Here is a 16,932-nt window from a genome sequence, read left to right as displayed (position 1 = left end):
ACATATTCTAATGGAGAACAATGGAAGCAAGCAGAACAAGAAAAGGAGAATAAGGAGTTTGAAAGAAAGGATAAGCCCAGAACCGAGGAGGAACAGCTTGGAGACGGACCCAAGGAGAAACAGCTTGGAGAAGAAGCCAAGGAGAGACAGTTCATTGATGAGGATGATGTTGCTATACCAACTGGACCTAAGGCTCTATCTCAAGCTAAGTGTGATCTTTCTTTTATCCAATCTGATTTTGTGCTTGAAAAACTAACCCATTTTGAACCGGAGCAACCGAGTAGTACTATTTCCTTTTTACAGGTTCAGGAAGAAGAATCAGTAGAATCAACACAAATGAGTTTGCCATTGATTAGTGATTTGGAGCAGATAAACTATGTGCCAAACCCAGTACCTATGCCATATCTTTGCGGCTTTCCAAGAAAGCACTGTAAGGAAACTGATTTGGTTTGGACAGATCCTAATTATTTTGTGATGCTTTCTGCTCAAGATGAAAAGCGTTTTGGTTTAGAAAATGTGAAAGAATTTTGTGTTTCAAAATCTGTTTTTAACAAAATGATTCCAAGTTTTGAAACATTTGCTTTTAAAGAGTTCTTTAAGCCAAAAGGGTTGTTATTTGAAAAGTTTCTTGAATTTAACTCTTCTTTGAGAGTTTCTTTGAGTAACATTGTGATTGAGCCGTTTGGAACTAAAACTGAGCATGTAATGGTTAAACCTTTTTCTAAAATGAGATATTTACTTGAAAAAGAGTTGTGTGAGTTTAAACTGTTCATTGAGCTTTGCAAACCAACTGTGAAAGATCATGTTTTTTATTTCTCTATTTCAAGTATAATGCACTTGTTCTTTCCCATGATTGCTAAGAAAGGAACATGTTACATGGAGAAGCATAAGTACTTTGGAGAAGAAAGATGTTCTATTCAAATCAAGGAGAAACCACCATATTATGCCAACAAATGATTTATCATTTTGGAGTTAGAAGCTGGAAGTATTTCAGAAAAACAATTATGATCACCAAAGGATGCTCCATTCTAAAACTTTATTTTGATAACAACTACATGAATATCTGTTTGATCTTTTCCTATGTGCCTAAACTGTTTCCTTTTGATGTAGGAGATCTTGCGGAGCATGGAAAAGTAGTGAAAGCTTACTCAACGCTCAAAGATGAACCACCTGATGCAACACTTATGCTCATACCAAACTGTTATAAGATAAGTATTTTTCTTATCAAGGATACTTTTATCCAAGATCACACAGATATGATTCACTTGTCTTTGTCAAAAGAGCCATATACAGATTTTAGAGCAGTCATGAGGCGCATAAGGAAAACTGAAAAGAAACTGGGAGACAAACGATTTAAGCCACCTGATTTGGATCAAGGTGAGCACCAAGATGTCAGCAGCTTCATACTGATCCAAGAAGAACCCCCTGATCCACTTCCATTTATCATGATAAGCATCAATCATACCCAATGCATTATTCAGCTAAGTACTTCCTTAATCCAATTTGTTTCTCATGATTCTAGAGCTTTGACTATCAGTTTATTACATTCAGAACATGACAAGGATAGTGATTTGTACCAAGCTCAGATTTGTACCATGACAATAATGACGCACTTGTTCTTTGCCAAAGGTATTGACTACTTTGCAGGTACAAAAGAGGGGCCTCCAGATTATCTTTTGCCCAAAGTCTTTGCGAGAACCAGAATTGGAGATGTTTTGATGCATGATCATAAATCCAATAGTTGTTTTAGGATGATCTTTGAGGCTGGAGAACAACTAATGGTACACTTGAGGAGTAAACAATTTCCAGTTGAAAAGGAGTGCAAATTAATGCCAAGAATTGATGGACCATTCACAGTGCTCAAAAGAATCAACAACAAAGCCTATCAACTCGACCTCCAAGGTAAGTACAAAGTTAGTGGTAGTTTCAATGTTTCTGATATTCTTCCTTATTGTGCAGATAATTCGGATTTGAGGTCAAATTCTTTTCAAGTGGGAGAGGATGATGAGACCGGGGAAAGCTCGACCAAAGAACAAGGACATGAGGAGCAGCTTGAACCAAAGGAAGCACCAGAGGAGCAGCTTGTATCAGCAGAAGCAGCGAAGGAAGCATTGATCGTCCCGGCGGGTCCTCTAACAAGGTCACGGTCCAAGAAGTTCAACCAAGCCATCAATAGAATACTTAAGGAGTTGGACAAGAAGCTAGAAGATGTGGCTCAAACCACTTTCACCATGATCACAGCTCAAGGTGCTCGGTAAAGGGTAAAATGTTGCTTTGGCGCTCTTTTTCCCTTGGTCAAGTTTTGTCCCATTGGGTTTTCTTGACAAGGTTTTTAATGAGGCCTAAGTAAAATTTTCAAGCCCCCTTTCCCAGCCCAAGTCATGGTCCAAGGTTCATTACAAAAGCCTTGGCCCATTTTCTATCTCTTTCTCATTCAAAAACAATGCATTTAATGTTTTGTCATTTCCTAGACATCTTGCATGAATTTGACCTTGTTAAAGCTCTTGCAAGGCTGTCTAGGGTTTTATTTCTCTTCTCTCCTTCGTCCTCCTCTTCTCCTATAAAAAGACAATGTATATCTTCTTTGTTTTTCATCAAACATTTTAATCAAAAACTTCTTTCTACTTGTTTGATCTGAGAAGTGTGTAATATATTCTCAACTTGTTTTCTTCTTAGTGTGTCATATCTAAGTTGAACTCGAGCCTGAAGTCTAAGAGATTTTCATCTCTCTTGGAAGTTCACTTCAATCCCCTTTTCTATCCGCNCTTTTTATCCGCTGCATAATTCACCCCTTCACCTTCTTCGTCAATCTTGTCTTTGCATCTTCGACCCTTTGATCATCATCATTCCGACCGTTCTTCTTAAAGACCTTGCAAGTGTGTTCTTGGGAAGCAGATTCCTTACCAGGAATCTATCACAATGTGGACAAAGTACCAAGGTAACATGAGAGTTCACAGTGCGTAGTTGCAGCATTTGCATAGAAACTTTGAAGTGTTGGAGATGAATGATGGAGAAATATCACTATGTATTTTTCAAGAGTCATGGTGGTGGCCAATGACATGAGGAATCTGGGTGAGGATATGCCGGATGCCAAAGTAGTTGAGAAGATACTTCAAACTTTGGTGAGAATGTGGTGTGTGCTATAGAGGAATCGAAGGATATCAAGTGTATCTCGGTGGATGAACTACAAAGTTCTTTGCTTGTGCATGAGAAAAACATGAGTAAGCAAGCTGGAGAGGAGCATATTCTGAAAATGGAAGGAGGAAGAGGTCGAGGAGGTTATGTCCCAGGTAGAGGAGGATGAGGCAGAAGTGGCACCAGTTTTAACAAATCTGATGCTGAATGTTTCAAGTGTCACAAGATGGGTCATTTTACAAATGAGTGTCCAAGCTGGGAAATGATAGTGAATTATGCGGAACTAGAAGAAGATATTGATGGCTCAAACCGCTCTCCCTAAAGCTGAAGATAAAAATTTTGGTTTATCGAATTCGACGTCACATTTCGTCAACATTTGAAGGTTGTAGATGATAGAAGGATGCTAGTAGAAGGGAAAGGCAGTTTGCGATTGGAGATCAACGACATAACATAGGTGATTTCTTCAGTTTATTTTGTATCGGGCTTGAAGAAGAATCTGCTTAGTGTTGGACAACTCAACAAAAGGGGTTGAGAATAATTATCAAGAATAATATGTGTGAGATTTGGCAGAAGCAGAAAAATAGATTGATTATCCATTCGGATGTTTGTGATCCTCGCCAAAGTAAAGGAATCCAGGGGGCAGTTGGAGGTACATAATTTGCAGACTTCGGTAACGCTTGCGGAGGAGCTCGATAACTAGTGTGTGATGTTTGGGGTCAACAAGGATGTGAGGTCTCATGAGAGAACAAAGTGGAACTGGGAGGAAGAGTGATGTTTGCTGGTGAAGAAGATCTAGAGAGATTAGAGGATGTAGTAAAGCATGAGAAGTGGAGAAAAGCTATAGGAACTAAAATCAAGTTGATTGAGGAGGAGAATACTTGGGAACTGGTCGAATTAATTGGAGGAGACAAAGCGTTCAATGAAAGAGGATAAGTCGAGAAGTTCAAAGCGAAGTTAGTTGCAAAAGGTTTTGATCAAACTTATGATGTGGATTTTTACAAGGTGTTTGCTCAAGTTACAAGGTGGGATACAATCAGATCTCCTAATCTATTTAATTTTTGTATTTGATTTCTTCTGCAAAGTTGTTTATCTCATCTTTATCTATCTAGACATGCTTGATTTAATGTTTTCTGGGTTTTGGAGGATGATTGTTCTTGAGTAGTGAACTAGGGTTCTTGAGGATGGGATAGATTATGTGGAGAATCTTAGTCTAATAGAATGCCTAAGCTTAGATTGTTTGATTTCCCTTCTGGATTAGTGTTCTTACTGCTAATTTCTTACTGATCATTTGGGATTAGATCTTAAGCATTTCATCATCCAAAAGGTGTTCCATGAGATGCTTGAACAAACTAATACCAGAGATTTACATTCCTAGCCTAAGAGATTGGATGTCTAGGGTGTTTATTGACGTGAATGAACTTGTTTTTCATGCCTGCTTAATGATGCTTCTCTAGCGAGAGTTAGTTTTGGAAGTGATTGAGTCTGAGTAGCTTCTGTCAAGAGATTGGATTAGCTAAGCTATGATGTTCATTGTCTAGGGATAGCTTGATTGTGTTCTGTTAGGCATTCTAGGTAGATTAAGATACTCCACCGAAATCAATAACCCTCATCCTTAAGGCCTCTACTTATCTGATTGTTTCTGCATCTTTAAGCTTGTTCTTTATTTCTGTTGCAATAGCTTGCTCAGTTTTCTCTGCTCGTTTAGCTTGTTTTTGCTATCTTCTATTATTGCATTTTAGCTCTTGTTCTGCAAACTCGTTTTGTTCTTGCATCTCGTTCACACTAGGTTGCTAGACAAAAACTCATTTTGAATCTGGCTTAACTTGTGTCTGCTTGATTGCATCTTGATTGTTAGTAAAGTTTCCCATTTGGATTGACACCTTCTGTATAACAACTACATTAGGTTAATTGAGACCTGCTAGTAGACACAAAAAAATCATAGTATCAAGAACCGCAGCCTCTCATTATTTCTGAAGCTCAAAACACACAAAAACTCAAAGTTCTAAAATCGCATCTCTCTCTTGCTTCGTCCAAAATAAGTTATTAGTTGTTACTTGTTAGTAGTCCCGAGAGTATAATGTAGATCTGTTCGGTTGAGTTTTATTACTCTTGTGCTAGGTAATAGTTCGTGATCGGTTTTATCCGGAGTCTCATAAATTATGATTTTCCGAAAGCACTTACGACCGATTTATTGAATAAAAAAATATATATCATATCTTACTTCCTTAATTTATTTATAATTTCATTATTTTAATATAATTCACATCTNGGGTTTTGGAGGATGATTGTTCTTGAGTAGTGAACTAGGGTTCTTGAGGATGGGATAGATTATGTGGAGAATCTTAGTCTAATAGAATGCCTAAGCTTAGATTGTTTGATTTCCCTTCTGGATTAGTGTTCTTACTGCTAATTTCTTACTGATCATTTGGGATTAGATCTTAAGCATTTCATCATCCAAAAGGTGTTCCATGAGATGCTTGAACAAACTAATACCAGAGATTTACATTCCTAGCCTAAGAGATTGGATGTCTAGGGTGTTTATTGACGTGAATGAACTTGTTTTTCATGCCTGCTTAATGATGCTTCTCTAGCGAGAGTTAGTTTTGGAAGTGATTGAGTCTGAGTAGCTTCTGTCAAGAGATTGGATTAGCTAAGCTATGATGTTCATTGTCTAGGGATAGCTTGATTGTGTTCTGTTAGGCATTCTAGGTAGATTAAGATACTCCACCGAAATCAATAACCCTCATCCTTAAGGCCTCTACTTATCTGATTGTTTCTGCATCTTTAAGCTTGTTCTTTATTTCTGTTGCAATAGCTTGCTCAGTTTTCTCTGCTCGTTTAGCTTGTTTTTGCTATCTTCTATTATTGCATTTTAGCTCTTGTTCTGCAAACTCGTTTTGTTCTTGCATCTCGTTCACACTAGGTTGCTAGACAAAAACTCATTTTGAATCTGGCTTAACTTGTGTCTGCTTGATTGCATCTTGATTGTTAGTAAAGTTTCCCATTTGGATTGACACCTTCTGTATAACAACTACATTAGGTTAATTGAGACCTGCTAGTAGACACAAAAAAATCATAGTATCAAGAACCGCAGCCTCTCATTATTTCTGAAGCTCAAAACACACAAAAACTCAAAGTTCTAAAATCGCATCTCTCTCTTGCTTCGTCCAAAATAAGTTATTAGTTGTTACTTGTTAGTAGTCCCGAGAGTATAATGTAGATCTGTTCGGTTGAGTTTTATTACTCTTGTGCTAGGTAATAGTTCGTGATCGGTTTTATCCGGAGTCTCATAAATTATGATTTTCCGAAAGCACTTACGACCGATTTATTGAATAAAAAAATATATATCATATCTTACTTCCTTAATTTATTTATAATTTCATTATTTTAATATAATTCACATCTTTTCTCTATTTGATTTTTGTGCTCCTAGTAATATCAATAGTTCGTTCCCTATTTGATTAAGTAACATTAATACTGAGTTTCTTATATATATATATATGTGTGTATTTTGAAATTTTAAGAACCCTAATACTTTATTATAGGCAAATCATAAAATATGAACTACTGAAATTCACAAAATCCAAGTCTCAGAAATTATACATGCGATGGTCCCGGTAATGGTACCACCGATCTCTGTGGTTGTGTACATCCTGCCTGCTCAATTCGTATCACCTGCTACATTCCCGGCTACACCGCTACTACCACTATCTACACCGCTACTACCGCTATTTGCTACAACTTGAAACACTTGGACTTGATGTATCTAGCCTCTCTACAACGATAGCAGACACGAACCATTGTCTAAGCTGTTGGCGTGACACTCCTCTAAAGACAGCTAGAAAAATGCTTACTTATTATGTATTGTTGTAAACCAATTAAAAAAAAAAGTTTTACTTTTTTAGAAAAATGCATTCCAAAAGAAACAACGACGTGCTTACTTCATATTATTAATGTACCTTTCATATAAAATTCATCTAACGAAATAAAACAAAAAACAATATATGATTCTATTTTGTATCATAACTTAAACTTGTCCTCGAAGATGTCTTAAGTCTAAAATACTAATTAAGCCACTTTGAATTACAATAACCAAATCAACGTTTTGTAATTATTTTACCAAAAAGTTATTTAATTAAGTTTTGTTATGCTAACAATTATAAAGGTTATCCCCGTTATTCTCTTATTTTATCTTACATACCAATTGTATCCCTATATTATATATACTGTAATAACATATACTAAAATGACAAGTATATATATATATATATATATATATATATATGAATCATAAAATTTCTAACATCCCATTTTTTTGACGATATTATTGTCATGCATGTGAATGAAAACATTATTTGACAAATAGACTTGTTAACATTTACACCCACACAAAAAAAAATGTATGCCAACCAATATATACATTGTGATACAAATATACCTGTTAGATATATGAACTATCCAACCTTAGAATTTTTTTAAGTAGTGCTCGGTTGACAAAAAAAAACATATATATATATGGACTATAAACGAGTCTTTTAATTATTATTCCATAGACTATAACCTAGTCTATTTTTATTATTGAAAGACTTTACTTTTCTTTGGACAAACTAACATACAAAATATCCCACTCTATTAGATGTATAACTTGGTAAAATGTATATACGTTGTTGAATTCAGGCCAGGACTCGAGTCATATCAATTATTTGGTTAAGAATTCGGTTTGATTGAAGTTTGATTTAAACGCGACATACTTTTTAGATCGAAGATAAATTATTTTTGGTATTGTAAGCTGCAAAATTTGATCCCCCATTGCTCAATCTAACAGGTCATATTTTTGGCCTTTTGGGGGTCAAAATCTAATAGAGGACTAAGCTATGTGTGGCTGGAGATAGTTTCTTGAACAGTTTTTTAAATTATAATTATGAAACTCTAAAACATTTTGCTATTATTAAGATGGAGTTGGTTTTGAAGGTGACTTTTGGTTTAATAACAACATTATAGTTTAGTTCTAGTTATTTGATTAATCATTATAAAGGATAACATAATACTGAATATATCTTACTCATATTGTTAATGTCTCATCTAGAACTGATAGAGTAAAATTATGAATAGAGTAAAATTATATTGAAATGCTTATTTTAATACATATTGAAGTATTAAACTGATGGATCCAAGGGAATGTAGAAAAGATTATATATTCGGTAGTTATCATTTAAAACATTTCAATGGTTGGATTTGATTGAAAACATGGTGAAAATAGTTCAGTCAGATGCATAAACTCTTTTCTTTCTTTTTTTTGGGTGCAAATGACTTTATATATGCTTTACAACCATTTGGTCATTATAACTTAAGTTTTTTTTTTTTGACTTATAAGCAGTGTTCAAGAAAGCGCTAGGCGGTATCTGGGCGGTGATCCAGCGCCTAGCGCCTAAAACGCTTAGTCGGGGCCTAGACGGTTTTTAGGCGGTTTAGGCGGTTTAGGCGTTTACAACATAAAACATTAAATATATAAAATTATACAAAATATATGTTATAAAAATAAAAAAAATATAAATTATAAACAAAAGTAAAAAAATACATTTATTTAAATTATATTAACAACATATAAATGTTTATAATTACATATATAGATATAAAACATAATAATTTAATATATGTAATTTAAAAATCAAAAATAAATATTAAAATACAATTTATGTAATTTTAAACGGTTTAGACGGTCATCTAGGCGTCTGCTGAGCGCCTAGCGCCTAGACGGCGTCTAGGCGGCCGCCTAGACCGCTTTCTTGAACATTGCTTATAAGAGATATTTGAAATAGAAATGCATTAACTATGATATGAATGACTCAACAAAGACTTTTCTTTAGTTTATATTTTTTTCATTATGTAGTTTTTTAGTTAATGGTACATGTACAAGTTACAATATTTAACAAAGACCGTTCTTTAGAAATCAATTAAAATCCACTAATGAATAAACTAAGGAAAAAATATTAGTTGACCTTGTATTTTCTTTAAATATTTATAAATATTTCTTCCCAAAATTTCTATATAAACAAAGGAAGCACCATTATAATTTGTATCACTACCACAAGCTCACAACAAACAAAGAAACATATATAAAACATTCTAGTAGAAAGAGTCTCCACGAAATGGCAGATTCTCAGGCTCCCGAATCCTCATCCTTCGTAAAAGCTTCCTACTGGTATCACGGTGATGATAGAACCCCACACCCACAATTTCCACCCACGGATATTGAGTCAAGTCTCTTCACTCACCTTTTTTGCGCCTTCGCCGACGTCGACCCTAACACCCACAAAGTCGTTGTCCCCGAAAGTCACGAACAAGAGTTCTCAAACTTCACTGAAGATGTCCAGAAGAAAAACAGTGACGTGCAGACCCTCTTGTCGATCGGCGGAAAAGACGCGAACAAACTCGCGTTTGTGTCCATGCATGGTAAGTAACCACCATTCTCGGAAATCGTTCATTGATTCTTCTATCAGGATCGCTCGATCGTACGGATTCAACGGCCTAGATTTAGCTTGGGAGTACCCAAGCAATTTTCTGGAGATGATGAACTTCGGGAAACTACTTGAAGAGTGGCGATTAGCGGTTGAGGTCGAGAGCAGAATCACGGGCGAGCCGACTTTGCTGTTGACGGCTGCAGTTTACTACTGCCCAGTTTACACGTCTGGTTCCTACCCGGTTCACGTGGATGGTCACTACCCGGTTTATTTGATTAAAGATAACTTGGATTGGGTTAATATTATTGCCTTTGATTTTTTCGGTTCGTCCACTACCATTGGTCCACCCGCCGGTCTGTATAATACTTCAAAGCCAGAAGGTATAATAAAGTTTATAAGATGAACATAACTTTGATTTTTTCGGTTCATACGTACGTCAACTACCATTGATCCATATATGAGTATTTTTTTTTTTGTTGTTTAACTTGAATAAAAATTTGTTGAAAGGTCCATGCGGCGACTCCGGTTTGAAACAGTGGATTAAGGCGGGACTTCCGGAGCAGAAAGCAGTCTTTGGATTTCCTTACTTCGGATGGGCCTGGACTCTCTCAAACGACAAGGATCACGGTGCTGATGTTGCGGCCACCACCGGAGTAGCGGTGTCAGCTGACGGTTCGACCAACTATAATCAGATAGTTAATTTCATAAAGTATCACAAAGCAGAACCGGTTCATGACCAGACAGTGGTCGGAGATTATTGTTTTGATGGAACGACTTTGATTATGTACGACGATATTGAGAGCGTCGTGACGAAAGTGAGATACACTAAGAAAAAAGGTCTGCTTGGTTACTTCGCTTGGAATGTTGCAGCTGACGATGATTCTTATCTATCTCGTGCAGGTTCGTCTTTTGTACTTTTTAATTACATATAGTTCACGTCCTTAGAATAAACAACATTATCAATTCTCTTATATCTGGATTTTGGAAATTTACAGCATCGCACACTTGGGGTTCTGACGCACTCACCGAAACATAAATATCGAAGACGAGTTCTGTTTGCTTCTTTATCGTAAGAAAAAAATCAAACCACGCGTGAAGAATAAAACATGTTTGCTTGCTTGATTCCTTCTGCTATTGTTTTTTTCTTTTTTTTTTTCTTTTCTGAACTAACAATTGCTTCTGTTATTGTAAAAGAAAATAAAACGTCTGTGTCCTTACCTTGTTTCTGCAATTAAAAATTAAACCGCTTGCTTATATAATCGTATGAAAGATAAGGGAAACTAAAAACTAAGAAAAGAAAGATTATAGGATCTTGGCATCTTGCGAGCCAAATTTGCATAAGGCCACTAAAACCTCTCCGATATAACGTCGTCTATGGTTAAAACCAAAAGTACGGATATAGTAACGTGCAAATGTATGTGTTTATCGAACAACTGAACTTGTTCTTGAGATACTGTAAAACTGGTAAACGATCGAGAAATCACAAACTTCCATTTCTACGAGATTTGATAACAACAATAATGACCAATGGCAATAAATATACACAAATATGTAACAGCACATCATTCCAACGGCTACAAACAAATGGACAAAAGACCAAAGAATAACAAATAATAAATGATAATTAAATGGGAAATAATTACAGTATCAACTAACCAACATATGTGTCAGTATATAAATAGCAACAACAAGAACATTACCAAATTAACAAACAAGCTAAACGAAAAAAAACCCAGCATCTCCCACACAAAAGAATTACATTTTGATATTATTTTCTATACATTGTACTATGAAGCAAAGCAAGCTCAACACCAACACATTCAATTCATAAAAGCAGCTTGATAGATTTGATGAGAGCAAGAACACAAAGGTGTTTAGGAAGAATTATATTAGACTCTCCTAATTTCAATGATACAATATGCATTCTCTTATATAGAGATTTAGTTTCCTATTCTAAGATATATATAAATGTAAATTATACATTAGACATAAATATTAACATTCCTAAACTATATATTCTAAATATTCATGTATTCCATATTCTTGGACAATTATCTCGACCGTCGATCTTTTGGTTTGATCTCCAGTTCTCAATCTCCCAATACCTCCGGCTAGCTCATGCGTGGTAACACGGGTGAGATTGGACAAGTCTTCAAAATAACGGCTTTATACCCGGCCCTCGGGTCATCATCGACGTTTATACCCAGTCTTAGGGTCATCAACGGCGTTTATACTCGGCCGTAGAGTCATTTTCGTGGCATTTATACTCAGCCATAGAGTCAATCTCCATCGATTTAAAATCACAAGTTTGAATCGTTCTTCGAACTTCTTGTTCATGAAGAAACTTGTGTAGTCATGGTCGAATTTGAATTTATCACCGCCGAATCAGCATCGTATTCGACTATCCATCAAAGTCATCGTCATGGCTTCATCTTTTTCGTAGTAAAACAAAGAAACCACATGACGATAGATAGAGTAGCACAAACACGTGCTATTATGCCCGAATCTCTTATACAAGAGACAAAATATCATTCTTTTTTTTTCTCCTTTTTTTTTTTTTCACTTGGCCAACAGGCCGAACACCACCGTATGTCTTGGGTGATATTCGTAGTCACCACCACCAGCCAAATCATGGCCACACAAGACAACACACTCACGTGTGTGTGAAGCCCAAATTCCAGAATATATATATTTTTTTTAGTCGATGGAGTTTGGATAAATCTCATTACCAACTCAAAATTAGAACAAAAAGAAAGAAAGACTCCAACGTTAAAAGAAGAAGCGATGGAGGAAGGTCAAAATAAAAGAAGAGACGAAACAGATTTTTTTTTTTCTTTGCGGAAGCTAACGTAACGAAACCATAAACCACATCAAGGATCTTGGCTCTGATACCATAATAGATTTGATGAGATGATATGTCTATATTTTGTCTCTGCTAAACATGTTTTTGTCATGCATTTAGTTAGGATAACTAATTGTTTTGCATAAATTTCTAGTCTTTTTTTGTACACTTTGCATATTTAGGTAGTTCTTGCATTATCTTCGCATACATCGTGCATTTTGGAGTATTTCAGATATTTAGGAGACTTCGGAGCCAGGCCGTTCGAGTCGCACCCATCGAGTCACGCTGTTCGAAACGACCTCGTGCCGTTCGAGTCATGCCGTTTGAGTCGCGCCGTTCGAGTCGCCATCACTCCACTCGAGCCAGCATCATCACTCCACTCGAGTCCCGCTGTTCGAGTCGACCACCGTTCGAGTCGACCACCATTCGAGTCGACGTCACTCCACTCGAGCCAACGCCATCACTCACTCGAGCCACTACTCGTTCGCACATGTGAGGAAGACGTTCCATCTTACACGCTTCAGGAGATTCCCAAACCGACTCTTCATCTTGTCGTTTTAAGTTTTAGGGATTTTATGTCTTTACTATAAATACGTTTTGTTAAGTCTCCGCGACATGATCTTAGTTTTTATCTCATTTTTATTTTGTAAGGTTTCCCTAGCCACCAAGAACCGTTCCCAGACTTTGTATTCAGATATCTTTTGATACATTGAGTATTTGCATTTGATTTCTTCTACAAACTTGTTTATCTCATTTTTACCTATCTAAGAATGCTTGTTTCAATGTTTTCTGAGTTTGTATTGTTGANGCAACCTTGACTATGATTTTCGGATCTGAGTAGTGCGTTAGTCCTTGAGGATGGGATAGATTAGGTGGAGGATCTTAGGATGCAGAGTGTTTAAGTGTTGATTGTATGATTTCCCTTCTGGGCTAGAGTAGGAAATACTAAATTTTCTCTGATCAATTGGAACTAGGTTTGAGACATTTCCACACCCAAAAGGTGTTCGATGAAATGTCTGACCAACTATTGCCAGAGACTTACGTTCCTAGCCTAAGAGATGAATTGTCTAGGATGTTTGTTGACGTGAATGAACTTGTTTGTCATGCAATGCTTGATCATGTTTCTCTAGCGAGAGCTAGGTTTGGAAGTGGTTGAGTCTGAGTAGCTTCTGTCAAGAGATTGGATTAGCTAAGTCATGATGTTCATTGTTTAGGGATAGATTGCTTGTGGCATGTTAAACACTCTGTAGACTAGGATACTTCACCGACGTCTATTACTCCCATCCTTAGGACTTTTATCTTTTTGATTGATATTACATTCCCGAGACTGTTTCATTTGTTCATGCTTAGAATCGTTTTCGGTTTCTCTTTTTCTTGCTTGCTTCTTGTCATACATTTTCGTTTCTGTTTCTGTAACTAATTTCCGTTTTGTATTTTGACCATTCTAGTATTGTTAGAAAAACACTCTTCTTGAACTGGCTTGACTTGTGATTGCTTGATCGCATCTTGAGTGTTAGCAACATCCCAATTGGATTGACACCTTAAATACTACAACACTTAAGGTTAATTGAACCTGCTAGGATAGACACACAAAAAGCCTAGTATCAATTTGGCGCCGTTGCCATTTGGGATTCTTTTTGCTACATTTAAGATTTCAAGTTTTGCACGATTAAGTTTTGTTACACAATCATTCTGAGTACTGACTTGCTTTGGTTTTCTGCTTGTTTGTTTTGCATCTCAGGTACCCATTGATTGCAACCTTGCATGCACACCAGATCAAGAGGGCATCGGAATCTCCTTCCTGTGATCGACGAAATCAATCGGTTGCAACGCCCACGACAAGCTTGTCAACCCACTGATCATCCCGCACACGTCACTATGGAACACCAGAATGAACCACATCAGGGACCGCAAAACATTGGTGTTGGGGATGCACCGAACACTCATACTCAACGTGCTGGAATCGTCCCTCCCGCCGTGCCGAACAACAACTTTGAGATAAAAAGTGGTCTGATCACCATGATCCAAGGAAACAAGTTTCACGGGTTGCCTATGGAGGATCCACTCGACNCAAAGTTGTTCTTCACATTTTAATCTATCTAAGAATGCTTGTTTCAATGTTTTATGCGTTTGCAACCTTGACTATGATTTTCGGATCTGAGTAGTGCGTTAGTCCTTGAGGATGGGATAGATTAGGTGGAGGATCTTAGGATGCAGAGTGTTTAAGTGTTGATTGTATGATTTCCCTTCTGGGCTAGAGTAGGAAATACTAAATTTTCTCTGATCAATTGGAACTAGGTTTGAGACATTTCCACACCCAAAAGGTGTTCGATGAAATGTCTGACCAACTATTGCCAGAGACTTACGTTCCTAGCCTAAGAGATGAATTGTCTAGGATGTTTGTTGACGTGAATGAACTTGTTTGTCATGCAATGCTTGATCATGTTTCTCTAGCGAGAGCTAGGTTTGGAAGTGGTTGAGTCTGAGTAGCTTCTGTCAAGAGATTGGATTAGCTAAGTCATGATGTTCATTGTTTAGGGATAGATTGCTTGTGGCATGTTAAACACTCTGTAGACTAGGATACTTCACCGACGTCTATTACTCCCATCCTTAGGACTTTTATCTTTTTGATTGATATTACATTCCCGAGACTGTTTCATTTGTTCATGCTTAGAATCGTTTTCGGTTTCTCTTTTTCTTGCTTGCTTCTTGTCATACATTTTCGTTTCTGTTTCTGTAACTAATTTCCGTTTTGTATTTTGACCATTCTAGTATTGTTAGAAAAACACTCTTCTTGAACTGGCTTGACTTGTGATTGCTTGATCGCATCTTGAGTGTTAGCAACATCCCAATTGGATTGACACCTTAAATACTACAACACTTAAGGTTAATTGAACCTGCTAGGATAGACACACAAAAAGCCTAGTATCAATTTGGCGCCGTTGCCATTTGGGATTCTTTTTGCTACATTTAAGATTTCAAGTTTTGCACGATTAAGTTTTGTTACACAATCATTCTGAGTACTGACTTGCTTTGGTTTTCTGCTTGTTTGTTTTGCATCTCAGGTACCNATGTGAAGCATGGGAGCGTTTCAAGGGTTACCACAGCCAATGCCCACACCATGGTTTCAGCAATGAGTCATTACTGAGTACTCTCTACCGTGGTGTCCTTCCCAAAATACGTATGCTGCTTGCAACCGCTTCTAACAGTAACTTCCTGAACAAGGACGTCGATGAAGGTTGGCAACTGGTGGAGAATCTCGCTCAGTCCGACGGTAACTACAACGAGGATTATGACCGCACATTTCGCGGCGACGCTGGGTCTGACGAGAAGTACAAGAAGGACCTCAAGAATGTCAATGAGAAGCTTGACCGTATCTTGTTGAGCCAGCAGAGGAGCGTCCACTTCGTCTCTGAGGACGACCCTTTCCAAGTTCCAGATGGGGAGGGTGAGCAGAGTGAAGAGATCTGCTATGTTCAAAATCAGGGTGGATACAAGAAAGGTTACAACCCCTACAAGACGAACCCCAATTTGTCTTACCGAAGTACCAATGTTGCTAATCCACAAGATCATGTGTACCCACCTCAACAACAACAGCAAGGGCAACAAAAACCTTTTGTGCCTTACAATCCGGGATTCGCTCCAAAACAACAGTTCTAGCAGGGTTACCAAGCTCCCTCAGGACCACCGCCAGGATTCCGCCCTCAACCAGTTCAGCCTACACCAACCCCAGATCAAGAAATGAAGCAGATGATGCAACAAATTCTTCAGGGCCAAGCTAGAGGTTCCATGGATACTGCAAAGAAGTTCGCTGACCTTAGTCAGAGGATGGAATGTTCCTACAATGATCTGAACGTCAAATTCAAAACTCTGAATTCGAATATAAGGTACCTGGAGGGCCAATCGACTTCTACTTCTGCCCCAAAGTCTGGCCAATTCCCAGGTAAAGCTGTTCAGAACCCCAAGGAGTTCGCCAATGCTATTACGCTGAGAAGTGGGAAAACATTTCCTCCCAGGCAAGGAGTTCCAGACGTCACTGAGGACAGTGAGGAATTAGCTGGGGAGGATTTTGGTCAGGATGACGCTCAGATGGAGAACCCAGACGAAGCAGTTAAAGACCCAGTTGAACCAATGACGCAGTCCAAACATGAAGCGGCTAAGGAGCCTGTTGTTTCTGAAGACAGACCTGCGAGGTTCATCCCTCTACCGTACAAGCCTCCTCTACCATTTCTAGTGAGTTCAAGAAGCAGCTTACTGAGAAATACAAAGCCTTGTTCGAAAAACAAGTCAAGGAGATTGAGTTGAGGATGCCATTACTGGATGCATTCGCACTTGTTCCTCACTACCAGAAATTCCTCAAGGACTTAGTGATGGAGAGATCAAAAGAAGTTCAAGGCATGGTTGTACTAAGTCTTGAGTGCAGTGCAATCATCCAGAAGAAGGTTGTACCCAAGAAGCTCAAAGATCCTGGATCATTCACTCTATCCTGCTCCA

The 16,932-nt window shown here is 37.6% G+C and overlaps 1 pseudogene; it reads left to right on the top strand.

Moving 5' to 3' along the window:
• LOC104750255 lies at window positions 9,285–10,632 on the top strand (annotated as a pseudogene).

The sequence above is a fragment of the Camelina sativa genome, chromosome 2 (genome assembly GCF_000633955.1).
Source record: "Camelina sativa cultivar DH55 chromosome 2, Cs, whole genome shotgun sequence".
Classification (NCBI taxonomy): Eukaryota; Viridiplantae; Streptophyta; class Magnoliopsida; order Brassicales; family Brassicaceae; genus Camelina; species Camelina sativa.
The sequence above is the reverse complement of the archived record's forward strand: the minus strand, read 5'-3'. Positions and strand labels throughout refer to the sequence as shown.